This window comes from Ixodes scapularis, unplaced genomic scaffold (genome assembly GCF_016920785.2).
Source record: "Ixodes scapularis isolate PalLabHiFi unplaced genomic scaffold, ASM1692078v2 ptg000005l_1___fragment_3__unscaffolded, whole genome shotgun sequence".
NCBI classification, from domain to species: domain Eukaryota; kingdom Metazoa; phylum Arthropoda; class Arachnida; order Ixodida; family Ixodidae; genus Ixodes; species Ixodes scapularis.
This window is the reverse complement of record NW_024609887.1, coordinates 1795372-1810021: the sequence shown is the minus strand read 5'-3', so window position 1 is coordinate 1810021 and position 14650 is coordinate 1795372. Positions and strand designations below refer to the sequence as shown.

The window sequence follows — 14650 nt, the reverse complement described above, 5'->3', positions numbered from 1 at the left end:
ACAAACTAATTATCACCCCTCGTTTCAATCCCATATGCTTAACAAATTTCAGATTTTTTTTTTCTTTTTTGCCGCATTGTTTTATGATCGCGGTGTCGGGAAAAAGTGCAATGCTCACACCCCGGCTGCAGTGGACTGCTAAGTGCCGCGGGAGCAACATTTTTGCGCGTCACTTTAAGCTCGGGGCAATTTTTACTCTAATTTGCGCCCCCTTCCCACCCCATCCCCGCCCCCTCCGTCTTCAGTCCGGCCTGCTTCCTCCCCAATTTTCAGCGACTCGGCACGCTGCAACAAAAGGCTGCCGACCCCCCGCGCTGGAGTAAAGGCCCATTTGGACATACGCTGAGGCACTACCTCGGCGCCGGAAATAGTGCCGATCTTGCCGAGGCAGCGCCGCATCCCTGCTATGTTACGTCGATGTCGGCGCTGCATCGATGCCGTTTGTAAAGTTAATTTGGAACAGAGGCATAGGTGCGACCTGGCCTCGTGACTCGGCCAAAGGAACAGACCCCGTGCTTCCCACACTCTGCGCAGCGGGCAGTTTTGGCGGCAAAGCGCTCGGACGGCGGCCGAAGGCGTCCGTCCGCCAGCCTCCCGGGCTACCCGTTTCGGAGGGTTTGACACCAAACTAAGCGTAGCAGGGATGCCAGATTCCGTCGGCTTCCCAGACTTGCGATGACCTACGCCGAATTCTCCCCTGCCACTTGGGCGCACACCAAGGCCCATCTTTTTGCCCCTAGTTCCTTCGAATGCTCCTCTTCCCTCTCCTTCCTGACGGCACCTGCTTGGCTCATTCGATGTGGCGGCCTATGCCGGCACAGAAAAGTGTGGGGCAGTGTACTTCCGGTGTAGACTCGTAAATTGAATGCGACGGAGTGCACACGGTGGAGCTGGCACAGGAAGCGTTTGTAGCAACAGTTCCTTGGGACAAAACCACCTTTTTCTGACGGATGGCGCCAGACCTTCCGAAACTCGCAGACTATCGAATGCGGCTTTGGACCACCGTATGCTTTACCCTCGCCAAATAAGATTACTTTAATAGCACGTTTTATGCACAAGCGCAATGCATGTGCACCTAATCGGTGGCATTTTAGACTGTGGGAAGCGTCGAGGTCTTGCCTGAGCCATAAAAAGGCACGCAAGCTCTATGCACAAAGTATTGTATTTTCCGGTCAATTAGTCGCACCCCCCCCACTTTTAGCACCTCTCTAAATAAGTTAGTATATAAGACGCACCTGTGTATAAAACGCACCGCCGAAAATTTTGGAAAAAAAAAAAAGTGTCTTATACACCGGAAAATACGGTACGTAGGTGTAACATTGTAGGTGTAGTGGGAGGGAGTCTTGGGGCCCGCCCTTTTTTCTAGATGATGTGCTTGTAATTTCATAAAATATGTGGCTGTATGCGGACAATCACATTTTATGCCAAGATTCGCGTGGAGACCACAATTCTCGACTTCTACGGTGTGATCAAAACCGAATATTAGTCCCTTCGGATTTTATACACAATAACTACCCAAAAAAACTTAGCACTGAGGCAGCGTCCCTCAGAATGCTTTTGGCCCCTAAATTTGGGAGTTTTACATGCCAAACCAACGACAGGCATCTGGCACGCCCCAGCGGAGGACTGAGGATTAATTTCGACCGCCTGGGGATCTTCGACCGCCTGGGGATCTTGATGTGCAACCGAAAGCTCGATTACATGGTGCCTTCTCCGCAATAAGCCTCCGTCAGATTGCGGGCACCTCGGCCGGGATTCGAACCCGCCACATGGGGATCCGTAGGCCGGCGCTCTCGCCTCTGAGCCACCAAGGTGGCGCTCTTGGCCTCTAAAATAAAACAATCAAGTAACATTTCTATGTCCCAAGGCCAGCAGCATCTTGCATTTTTGGCATCACTGTGCTTAAAAGATACTGGTCGACCCAACAGGGACTGTCATGCTTTCCTAGAGTCTGGCCAGTTCTAGAATGTGCTTGCATTATATGGGACCTACATATGCAAATCAGGAAAAATTAAATGGAAAATTCAAAATGAAAGATATGAATCACGCAACTACAACTGTGAAAGATATTTCAAAGGAAGGCTGTTACTGGGACGGAAGCCCTCACAACGTAAGTGCAAATATCTACGTATGAGGTATGCACATAGTGTTCGTCACGGCAGTGCCAGTCTAGACAAATCTAGATATATGCAGCTCCTTGTGCGAGAAGCCCACACAAATTAGGTTTCTGTCAATATTCGGATTAACATGCTATTGTGACACTCTCTGCGACAGTTGAAGCAAAACAGCGAACGAGACTGACAGACCAACATCTAATCCAGCCGCTCCATCCAGATTGCAGCCACTTCATACAAAGCGAATTTCAAGGCGCTTGATTCACGAATGCCTACGCACAAAAATAAACGGAATAAGCAATAGCTATATAAGTAGAACAATTTGCCGTGGAACCAGCTAAAAATTAATGAAATTAAAGTCTTTCACATTTTTGTTTTGCTCTTTGATAAAATGCCCTTATTTTAAGGCGCTTTGCACACGTCAGTCAGCCTGGCAATCCCAGACCTAAGGCTTCAGCACAAAATTCCAAGCAGTCTGGAAAAGTGCAATTACAAAAGTGACTAATCATTTGGGACGTTGCCGTCGGCAGACGCCGGGGACGAAAGGGGTGCGACAATGATAAAGCAAGATTTCACACCATTCGTCTGAGCTGGCACGTCTCGAGCCCAATAGGAACTTTTCCTCAATGGGAACGTCCCCGTCAAGTAAAGACCTCAAAAAACTGAATCCAGCTTGATTCTGTAGAGCAACACCAGTGGCCACACACCAGCCCCGCAGAGCTCGCAGGAAACGTACGCCGTGACAATCTTCGGGGAATTCGGTGCCTTTTCCTCGTGGATCAAGCTCTCCAAAAATTCACAACTGCACGACACAAGCTTAACTTATCCCTTCTAAAACACAACGAAGGTTATGGTTGATCTTGACCATGGGCTACAAATCTCGGAGCAGAATGGGGCGGTGGAGACAAACATTTAAACACTAATTAATGAATTTGAGGTAATTACGGTAGTCCGCCAACTATTGCATCATCCTCAGAATAGAGAATAAGTTCTCTATTCCGAATTCCTCTTTCTTGAATATATATTTTGAGCCTAGGACAGCATCACCTTACGACGTACAGCAGTGGACGCTACCAACCATCAAAGCCAATCCAAAACTGCGACCGCATTCCGCGACTATATGCACCGTGTGCCGCTGCTCCTCTCCCGAAAGTGACGAGAAACTCGCGGGGCAATGGACTGGCTAGGACAGCTCGTGGTGTCCCTGCAGTTTGTCACAGGTCAAACGAATAGGGAGCAGGGGCGGCCAGACTGGCTCTCTAGAGCATTGCCCCCGGGACCTGGCAAAACTCAAAAAAAAGAATATGGGCAGCCAAAAACCACACTCATTTAGAGGAAAAAACTTCGCAGTAAGCAATTGGTTAAAAACAAAACAGTATGCGATTACTGGCTCTAGTACTGTGGCCGGCGTTGTGAACAAGCATGTGAATATAAAACACATGCGTCACGAAGACCAACAGATCGCATTAGAATGCCATCCTGCGGTTAGCTGAGTTCTTCGCTTCTCCCTGCATGCTTTGCGGGGAGCCAGGGACATTAGTTTTGCACAAAAACAATGAGCCAAGCCATGTTCCCCTCGAGGGTCTTGGCTACCTTCCCATTAGTCTTGTTTTACTGCACTATGACCAGCTCCATTTAGTCCTACAATGGCTATGATGAATCGAGCAAGTTTGTTCACATTTATGGAAGCCTCCAACTGTCAGAGTTTTGAGGGGTAAATCATTGTCGCGATGAATGAAATCTGTAGAGATTTCAGCCAAATTATGGCGTATCATGCGGAACAATAACCTACGATTTTATCCAATGCCACAATGAAGGTATGTTTAAATATCAACCTAGACTGCTGCCCCAAGCACCTACTCTCTAGGTGGCTGTTGGGAAAATAATAGGGTTGCTTGCAGCCCTTGGACGATGTTGGCCACTCTCGCTGTGCACGGCGAGCGAGTGTTCCAAATGCATCTTTGACGGAACCCAAGAAAGGGCACGCCAATTCAAGGGCAACATAGAGAAGCTGCAAGGTGATGAGGCGGCTCAGCCATCGTTGGTCGAGGGCAAACAAAAGCATGTGGGTGTGTTTGGCGAGTGAACAAAGGCATAAGGTATGCGAGGGACAAACAAACTTGCATGCTGTATAGATTTCGAGCTGCTACATTGAGTGAAATCAAACTACCAGTTGGTTTAATACAAATGATACTTCCTCGTAGAACACGACCACACTGTACGACATCAACAAGGACGTGTATATGTGGGAACTAATTGCGGTACGCACTCAGCGGTGGTTCAGTCAGGCAAAGGTTTTGAGAAATTTTCGGAGCAAAAAGAAGAAAAATCATGGTTTGCAGCACTTGCATGTCCAATAAGTTCCCATTTTGGGGCAGAAATCAAAATTGAGGAGTGTGGCATCGCTTGTAATGTTTCACTGCATTCGGCAAGGTTTAGCATCGAGCTTGTTTCGTTCGATTTCATTTGCATTTCCACGCCGTGTACATTTTTCATCTCTTTAATGCGATTGGAGAGAGCACGCACAGATGGGGAGGGATTGCCCCGTCTAGGTCGAGGGCCGGTACTTTCACCGCACCCACGTTTAATGCTAGGAGTGTAAAAGCAACAATCCGAACTAGACTGAACTCAGCTGCTGAGACGGGCCTGCAGCAGTCATACAAACGTTTTACACGGATGATTAGCCTCTGGTCAGTGCCACCGCCCAAACACGGCAGTCCCTGTATAAAAGGGCCATAACACTATTTCCTTACTTTCATCATGCTAAGGAGGAATGCTCGACGCATACACTACACTCCGTTTCCCCTTACGACGGACCGCAGCAAATGCTACGAGCCCATCCCGGCCAAATCCAGTGTTAAGAATGCATTGCACGTGTCTAGTGCTCTCTGCGCCCCTCCCAAAGGTTCCGCGACACTCGTGGGGTACTGATTGGGCTCTGATGTCCGTATCATGCGCTGCTGTCCATCATAAGGTGAAACGGAGTACAGCAGTTGTGCAAGAAATGGGAGAAAAACAAAAGGTATTCACTCCCTCGGTATGCAGTCGGAAGAAGCGGCACTGTGGCCCAGCGCACGCTAAGGGCCGCTAGTGTTCGGCAGAGCCACTGCTTGAACTTGCTTTCCCCGTCGCTGCGGCGGTTGGAGACGAGCCCTGGCCTCAATGTTACAACTGCGCCCAACATGTGCCACCGCAGCAATAGTAGAAGAGCGAAAGTCAGAAGCTCGTGCGGTGCTCGTGTTCAACCCACGAATCGCACAAGGCTACCCTCACTCTGGGGTGATCCCCGTAACGATGCCAAAATCGTTATCTCCACAAATGCATTAACATAATTTAAGGAAATGTCGTAGAAAAAGGAGGTCCCCATCCATCCTTGAAATTGCACTGAGAGAAAGACGGCTCAGTGGTATTTCATCCAAATATGATGTCGCATTTTTTAATGCGTAACAAAAGCCCAATAAAGCTTCATGGACTCTTTAAAGAGCCTCCAATACTTTAAAAGTCTTTTGTTTTGTTTTTCTTTTGCACGAAGAGGAATGCAGTGTCTCGACACTGCACAGTCTTTTGTTATAGAGTCGTGCATTTAATGAGAAACAAATCCGAACTGCAACCGGACGAATTCGGAGAGTGTCGAGGTGTCTCGCTCCCAGTGGTTTTTACAGCGAAGCTGTTTATGGCGTCGGCCATGCCTACGTTCGCACCGCCTTCTCTTTGTCGTCGTTCCAAGTGCTTGCATGCCTAGTTTCCTTTCCTTCCGCACTCCGGGGGTCCCATCGTGTGTGTCTAGTTCCCTCCGGATAGTCACAATGACCACCAATCGTAACAATAAATGTGTTTGTACCTTTGTTCAAAATTCTGTGTCTTGTCTGTGTCGTGTGCTACACAGCTTCTCTGGTCATCCACCTTCACAGAGTAGAATGGCTCATGATTTTTATTAATCATATCAGTGAAAACTCGCTTTAGGTCACCCATTTGCTCTCAAATACTGCAAGCTGTGCGCAGTCTTCGAACCGAGAGTATGAGCATGGGCAGCTCCGCGTAGACAGTTCCCGGCCAGAGGTGTGGGCCCAATTTGAGCTGCGTGTGTTTACTCCTCAATGTTTGTGGTTGGCCAGGTGGTGTTCCTGTGGAAATCTAGACAAATGGCGGTGGTCGTGTAAGCAACTCGCACTGCTACACGCGCGGAAGCACTGGCAAGAAAACGAGGTAGTCTCCTCAAAGTTCCCAGAGATACCTCGAGTGGGCCTCCGACCGAAAAGCGGCAATTTTCGCTCTTTGGGTAATCTTCCTGGTCCGAGAATATCTACACCAAACACCGGAACCGCGGTGATATGGATCCCCAAAGGTTGTTTTTGTGCACACCGTTCATTATCTCTCGGGAGCTCCTCCAAAGAGGCCTTTCCTCTAGACCACTCCAAAGAGAGAAAGGGAACGAAATACCGGTAGCCTTTCTCGCCCGATGTGCCAACCGAGTCGATGCTGGCAGTACGAGCATGCTGCCCCGAACGACGCTTGCAATGAACCAGCGCATCATCGGCAGGGACGCTGAATTTACGGAGCTCGCTCCTGCAGCTTCTGTTTCGCAAGTGAAACTGAGTAAGGCGGTAGTTCTTCAAATGGCGCGGTACTTTGTCCGTTTCGGTAGCACCGGGTCAAGCCCGGGGAGGGCAAGCGGGTGCTGGCCAAGTGGCCAGCCGCCCAGGAAGCCTGACACAGCCGGACGGAAGAGCGGGCACGACACGCCCTGCAAGAGTGGCTGCTGCCTCGACGCCATGTATCGCATCCGATGCGGAACTGGGTCAGCTGTGCAATCGCGGAGGACCCGACGCCTGTCAAGTGATCGGGGTCAACGTTTCGCCGATCGATGGAGGCGAGGTGCGGCAGGCTGTGGCCGAAGCGGTCGACGTGCCAGGCGACGTCCGCCGGAATGCTCCAACAGGTCGGAGCCGAGCAGCCCCGCGCACCGGAAGTCTGCTGGACGGTGCGCGCGGACACCGCGGCCGCTCACTCACAGCAATCGGCGAACGGCCCGTGCGTCGGATGCCCCCCGGTGATAAAATTCCGCGCGCCGGACACCTCAGACGAAGCGCGTCCGCGACATCCGACCGTGCCAGGTTCCCTTTGGGCGTCGCCGATGCCCCCTCCCCGCTCATTTTCCCGCACAACATGGCGCAGCTAAGCCTCGGAGTCGGCTCCGTTACGGAGCCTCGGGCAGGCTCTGCCGGCCGTGCCAACCGGACCAGGACGCTGGGCAACTCACCAGGCGCTGACCACGACGAGCCCGCTTTAATCCGACGCTCCAACGGGGCCGGAGAGACGTTTCGCGAATGCTTCGACGGACACTCGACTCGCACAACACGGACCAACCCACCGACGCCCCGGCAGCTCTAGCGGCGGATCCGCTCACCCGCTCTCATCAAATAGTTTTGAGTGCGCATGCGCCAGATTGTGTCCATCCGCGCTGTTTTTTTATTGGCCGGCGTTGGGTCGACCCGGTCGACGCAACGCTAAACGTTGCGTCGACCCAAAACGTCATATCCGGTTTTTTACAACGCATGGGTCGCAAAGCTTTTACATATTATATTGCTAATAAACTATTTTAATGTCAATATGTTATTAACTCATTACAAACCCATTAGTTTTTCAACAAAACAATATTGTTACTCTGATGTCATATCCGGCTTTAGATTAATTTAAAATACAAATGGGTCGCTTGTGTTATATACTTGCACTTGTTTGAAATTTGTTTTAATTATTATCTATTAAGTTAGTAAGGCAAACCCATGCCATCAATGACCAGGATCAAAAATCGCTGCCACCTCGCGCTCCGGTTCAAGAGTACGCACACATGTTTACAAATGGCGGCGCTATGGCAAGTCAGCTGTCGGGACTATTCGGTTATTTAGAGAATTTCATGTAGTTCTTAACGAATTAATGTATCAGTCAGCCCATGTATGCATCTTGATAATATAGCCAAGCCTGCATAACCTTCGCGATCCTAACTATCGCTGTTCACCAGAGCAGCACTGACCCCAGCGCGTCCTCCCCGCTCGCCGAAAACCGCTGAGCCACAAGCATGCAAGATCACGCTGGACGCTCACGCGATGCCAGAAAATCACTGAAGGTGGAAGCCTCGCCGGCCTCGCGCCGAAAGCAATGTGTTCCCCATGCCTGCGAGCGAGCTGAGAAACACAAGTACGAGAATATTGTCTTGAGCAGCGTTTACACTGCACGAGAGCGCTTGCACACCAGGCCACCTCGGAGTGTAGAGCTTTTCGTTGCTTTGGCCTCTCCCTCCGTCGTCCTTGCATATCTCACGACGATAACAATGTCTTGCCTAAGCGTACCAGTGGTACGATCTCGGGAAGAACAGACCACTCTATTGAAGCCCAGTTACACGAGCATCCCAGCGGTTTCTGGGAAGAAGAGGCAGGGAAACATCCCCCTGCCTCCTCATCCCAGAAATATATATGCACTACATCAATAAGAGTGAATACAGAGTTACTTCTCTTGTGTTCCCCTTGTCTTTTTTTTTTTTTTGTGTTGTGTTTTTTAATGGGAGAATGTGCAAGTGTAAAGTGCTTGGCATTGATTTTCCGAAGCAAATGTAGATGTGATGGATGCCTCGGGAAGAACTAAGGATTCATTTGAACCACTTCACTTCGGTTTTCTTTTCACATGCATGAAAGACCTCTATTACACAGTAAGTAAAGCTACTGGTAGATTAAGCTGCACATTTTGCCTCTTTAGTTACCTATCTATGATGCTGGCCTTGAAGGTGCACTTATGTAAGCATTGACAATATTTTCATCTGTGTTGTACCCTGGAACCCAGCATGCTTACACTGAGCTTACAAAAAAAAAAAATGGGAGGGCGGCTATTATACTGTTAGCAACAACTGTAATCAGCCTTACTGAGAGCAACATGGTTGTTTATTTCTTTATTCTGTATTACCCTGTCAAGGTATTACAGTTGGAAAAGTAAAAGTTAAAAAAAGAAAAAAGAAAATTCTTCTTTTACCTGCACCAGAAAACTTAAAATGCAAATTTGCAGGAATAATTTATTCGAGGCACCAAACATGATAACCACTGGGGGACCAGTCAGGCAATACGCATGCACGACCAAATGTCTGACTGGTCCTACGACATACCAGAAAGATTGTCGAACCTCATCAGGTGCCACCCACTCGCTGCATCGTGTATTCACGCATAGGCGTAGACTACGGGGGGTCATCGGGGCTCGGTCCCCCCTAATGAGATCCGGGGGACTCCGTCCCCCCCAGGCCCGGGCCATGATCCTTACCGAGACGCTGTTTCTAGTAGTGGCATGTAAACAAAATAATGCCCACGTTGCCTTTATTGACAAAATGCATGAAACATAGAATCCCTGCGTGCTTCTGGGGGGGGGGGGGGGGGGGGGGGGTGCTTTTCCACTTGAGCGGAAAACACCTCCCTCCCCAAGAAGATGGAAAGTTTACGCCGCTGCATGCATGTGAGTCTGTGATTGTTGGTGTCTGATCGGGTTCAGCAGTCTTTTTGGCATGTCAAACAACCAGTCGGATGTTGAGTCGTGTATGGCCTGCCCGGGCCCCCAGTGTTTACCACATAAAATGTGGCATTTCGCAGTCATTAATACGCGGGAAGCAGCTGTCCAAGCGTAAATGTAAAACTCAAAAAATAAAAAAAGAAGTCATTGTTTTTTTGTTGTTGTTTTTTTTTAGTAAAGGACTCTGACAACCGATATGACTGCAATATGCAAAAGTGGACAAATGACGAGAAAAAAACTTTCAGCCTCTCCACTGTGGTGAAGAAGGAAAACCAGCGGAGCTGAACAATGAAAAGTAACGGCTGGCCGCAAGTCAGCAAGCCAAAGTGGAAAGGCTGCCGCCACCCATGAACGACGGCGGCAACCAGATAGGTGGCTTGCCGCCGTCGCTCATAGATGGTGGTAGGTGCCCAGAGTTTGGTGTCTTCATTTCTTTGCGAGGGACGCGATCCTGGGGAAACCAGCCCTTAACAGCTCCGCTGTAAAAGTGGTTCCAGCAGGGCATAGAGAAGCTGCCACACAAGTGACGCAAGGGCATTCAGCTCCTGTGGGAGTCTGTCAAGGTGGACATGCGTGCCTACATCTAGGTGACCGGTATCTGCAGCAGAAAACAAAATTGTGAATCCAAATAGTATGCTTCTGGTAATTGGCTCTAGATCATGTGGCCACTTGTTCTGTCTGTGGGTTGGGGTGAACGCTGCTAGTTTTTCTGAAACATTTTCCACGACTGCCATTACATGAAGAGAAAAAAAGTGGGACTGGGCGTCGATTAAAAATTTTAACCCGATTGACAACCTTCATTCAATTAATTAATTGGTCTCGTTCATAACTCAGAATTACATATATATATATATATATTTTTTTTTTTTTTGCCTTTGCTTAATATGTGACAAACGGTGCAATATACAATTTTATTACAAATCATCGTCGATATGTTGTTCTGTACAGTTCAGAGACACTCACACTCGCAGGTTATTACTTCAGCTGCTTGAGGCAAGGAAGTTTGTTGGTATTCTCCGGCAACAGCGGCCACCTTTGATTGTTCACAATAGTCTCTGCTGCACTAAACGGACACTCGCATGGCATTGAAGTGGCCGGGACACGTGTAAACTTCTGCACTTGTCTGGATTTACAAGTCTCGTCTTTACAGTTTACTTTAGGTTAAAATGTCACTGAAAATATGCCCTTCATATAGGTGTACTCATCCACATCTGCGTGGTGAAAGCATTTAATTTTTACTTTTGGTCTGTCAAAATTTTACCAATCAACCGGTTAAAAAAATTAATCGTGATTAAAGCATTAGGTGGTAAGTTAATCGACCAATTGCCCAGCCCTAGAAAGAACCAATGTGTGTTTCATATAGGTTATGAACATTAAATAATAAGTTACAAACATACAAAGAGGAGGGAAAAGAGTGTAAAGGTATGTCACTGGGGACAGTGCCTCTTCTGACCAAGACATGTGCCCCCCCATGCAAGGCTCCATTTCCCAACAATTCCTTCACAGCAAAGTTTTAGTTTATTCGCACGTAACAGTCTAACCGACTACCTCCCGAAATAAGGGAAATCTGACAATAATTCGCAGTTGGGCTGCAACTCTGTACACTGAAGCCACCTGAGCAGGTTTCATCATAGGCCAGCATGCTGTCTCAATGTCACCAGGGCAGTAAGTAAACAGGAACTGAAGACAGACTCAGATATGCAAAAAAAAGAGTAGTCGAGAAGATTTTGACGAGCGTGTTGGAACAGATGTAACAGTAAGAAAGCACAAAACGAACAGAAGGACGAAACAGACCTGTACAAGCTTTCAGTTTACAACAACATATATTTGTTGCCAGCAAACTCTGCACCAACAAACGTTGGTGGGGAAGGGGGGAAGGAGCGAGAGGGAGAAGAAAAGGAGAAGGGTGCACGAGGGGAGAGAAGGAGAAGGGAAGATAGCATTTTCGCATACGGAACGTTGTAAAATCGGTATACTGGTTTTACGAGGCAGAACATGTACTAATCTCTGCAATGGAAATAAAAATATTGCACCACAATATCATGACAATTGTGCAAAGCCAAAGTGACTGTTTATTTTGTCTTCTACATCCACAGCCATTTCTTTCCACTAAAGGGTCTCGACAACTGAGGTCTTCCTGCATCTTGCACATGTTCTCAGTAGACGACAGCTTAAAATGCTGCAGTCTACCGACAAAAATTGTATTCATGCTATCAATCAATCATGGTTTTATTGCGTGTTTCCAGGCAACTCTTAGACCAATAAAAAGAAAACCAACATTGTCACATCCTAATTAGCATACATAAGACTTTTTTTTTTTTACATTGAAAAAGGAGCAGAGAAGTCAAGGTATGTATTGTCACATTTATTATATGCCTGCTGAATCCTAGACAAAGGAGTTTCACAATGCAAATTACAAGAATGAAAAGGTGCCCTAAGCCTGGTTTGACATTAAGGAACATTGAATAAAATCTTACTACCGTCAAATACCGGGCAAGCGCCCACTCAAAATTTAGAGATAAACGCGAAAGAATGGGGGATGGGCACTTGTCCGATCATCAATTTTACATATAAATGTACTGTGCATATTTTTTCTATCTTAAAAATTTGGATATGGGCGCTTAATATGGAACGGGCGGATGCACGGTATTCTATGGTAAGTAGAAATAAGAGATTTACAGCATTACTCAATTTGTAAAGAAACACCATATCACAAAGTAGTCACCTTATGGAAAGAGGTGAAAGTTGCCAAAAGATATGAATAACCATAATAAAATTGTTGTCCAATATGGCAATCATACATAGGCCTGACAAATCGTCACTGGACATATTCCAACTTAAAGGGGCCCTGCAATCATATTCAAGCGTCTACCTTTTTTGCGGTTTCCACGTCTCTTGGGGTTCGGGCAAGCCAGCGGGCACGGAGAGAGTAACTAAATATCAGTGCGCCATATTTTAACCGGACGACGCAAAAACCTCCATCTACGGAGGCGACCCGCAGTGCCGAAAGCGCTCGATATGTGACGACATCAAGACGTTTTTGGTTCTGGCCTTACTACTGGTCAGAGCTGCTAAAAGCTTTTTTACTAGTTGAAATACAAAATATAAGTGGTACAAACCATTTCAATTATTTATGAAAGTAGTTTTTGTTCAGTATTTTAGATCAGAAAAGAAACGAATGCAGTTTATAAAGTATGGAAACAAGGAATGACCCGCCGACATACCCACCACCCAGCGGTGGAAAAGGCGGCACATACTAGAAAGGGGTTGTGGGATCAGGCACCAACGAGCGGCGAGCGTAGAAACTTCCCTCATGTATGCAGCAGCGCTGTGGTCGCATGGGCTCGAAGATCCGACCGGTTCCGAGCATTCCAAAGGCCTTCGGTGAGCAGGTGTGGCTTGCGGTTTGGCAGTTTGGTAGCGCGAAGTGGCTCCTGTCCTGAGCTGATCTTTACCCCGTGTTTGCTGTCATTTGTGGCCAATGGAGTGTCATGCCGAATTAGTGTTTAATCGCGCAGCAAATGCAATGCGAGCCGCCCTGGCCGCTCGCTTCATCCAGCTAATCCAGCATGTGCTTTAGTGGCACCCGCCCGAGCCGTCGACACAGAGCGCAGCAGCCGTGAGCGCCCGCTGAGCTCACTACCCCTCCTCTAGTTCACGGCCACTCAAGCCAGGACCAAGGACGTCATGAGGAAGGCTATTTTTTGCTTGTTTTTGTAATTTTAATTTGCCTATAACTTTTAAAATAAAGAAAAATTTGAGAAAAGTTTTATTAAGTAACTACATTCAGTGCGCTCAGGTTCGGTGCAAAATAAAAACCAGTTAAAAAGTTGTTGCAGGGCCCCTTTAAGCACTTGACTTACACTTATTGAATTCCAAACAATTTATGCAAATTCCATCCTTGGCCAAACTAACAAGCAAAAGAGCTGAATTGTCATGTGATATGAGATTACGCCCAACAGAGTAGGGAATCATAGAAGATTTTTTCAATGTGAGCAATGAAAAACGGGCAGGAATTAACGAACATTCTAAGATCATTTTTGCAGCAGGGGCCGCAAAAGCAGGGGTCACAAAAGGCCCCGCTGGGCCTTCTGCGGCCCCCGCCGCTTCCTGTTTGGGCTAACCCCATGACTGGGCAAGCCCTAGTCTACTGTGCCTCGGCACGCTTCGCCTCTTGGCTGTTAACCATGGGTGCTGTTCCACTTTCTTAGGCATTGAGCCGTCTTAGCCTCAATCAAGACGTATGTGCTCGGTCATCTAAAATTGCTATACTACCTCCTTGATTTAGAAAGCTCTTTGACCAAGTCGCACCTGCCTGTCCGAGGCAGGTTTTTCTTTTTTGAATGTGGTAAGTTTTTTCGTTTATATTTTCACTCCAAACTTGCACCACCTATACTCCGTTTCACCTTATGTTGTACCGCAGAGAAGGCAAGAAGCGTGAGCTCATAGCGTTGGGAGCTGCTCTTAACGCACGAGAGCTTGTGCCGCCGAGATGTGCCCTAGAGCATGGAGCTCGCGCTTGTAGCCTTTCCTGCGGTACATCATAAGGTGAAACAAAGGCCGTGTTCCAAAATTTACTCGATCTTACTCCAGGGTAAGGGTTTCATACCCTTGGCGTTCTAAAACCTACCGGCGTCCAGCGTTTTTCAATCTGTGCTGTCACGTGATATTATCTGCCAGAGTAACTCGAATCCATTTTGGTAAGATTTGAAACAGCCCCAGTCTCGTTTTTTTTCTTCTTAAATTATGTTAAAGAAGTAAAGGGTGAGCGACAGGGTTATCACAGATGACTTTTTGCCAAAGTCAAGTGGAAGAGAAGTACTGTTTCGCGATATTTTCTTATATTATTTATGATCAACATGCCACACCTGCTTTCGCAAGTTTATATTTTTTTTTTTTTTCTTGAGCAACGTGACCTAGTGGTTTCATTCAGTAGCAATAAACCTAGTCATTACAATACACTGTTGCTGCGTTACACGTGATCATGATGA

General features: G+C 47.5%; 1 protein-coding gene across 1 annotated transcript in view; it reads right to left on the bottom strand.

Moving 5' to 3' along the window:
• LOC8036017 (protein 4.1 homolog) overlaps positions 1–7591 on the bottom strand; it is a 66880-nt gene extending 59289 nt beyond the window's left edge. The window contains 1 exon segment of the mRNA XM_029976145.3: positions 7375–7591. The gene's annotated coding sequence lies outside the window, so the exon portion shown is untranslated.
• Between the last annotated feature and the right edge of the window lie 7059 nt (positions 7592–14650).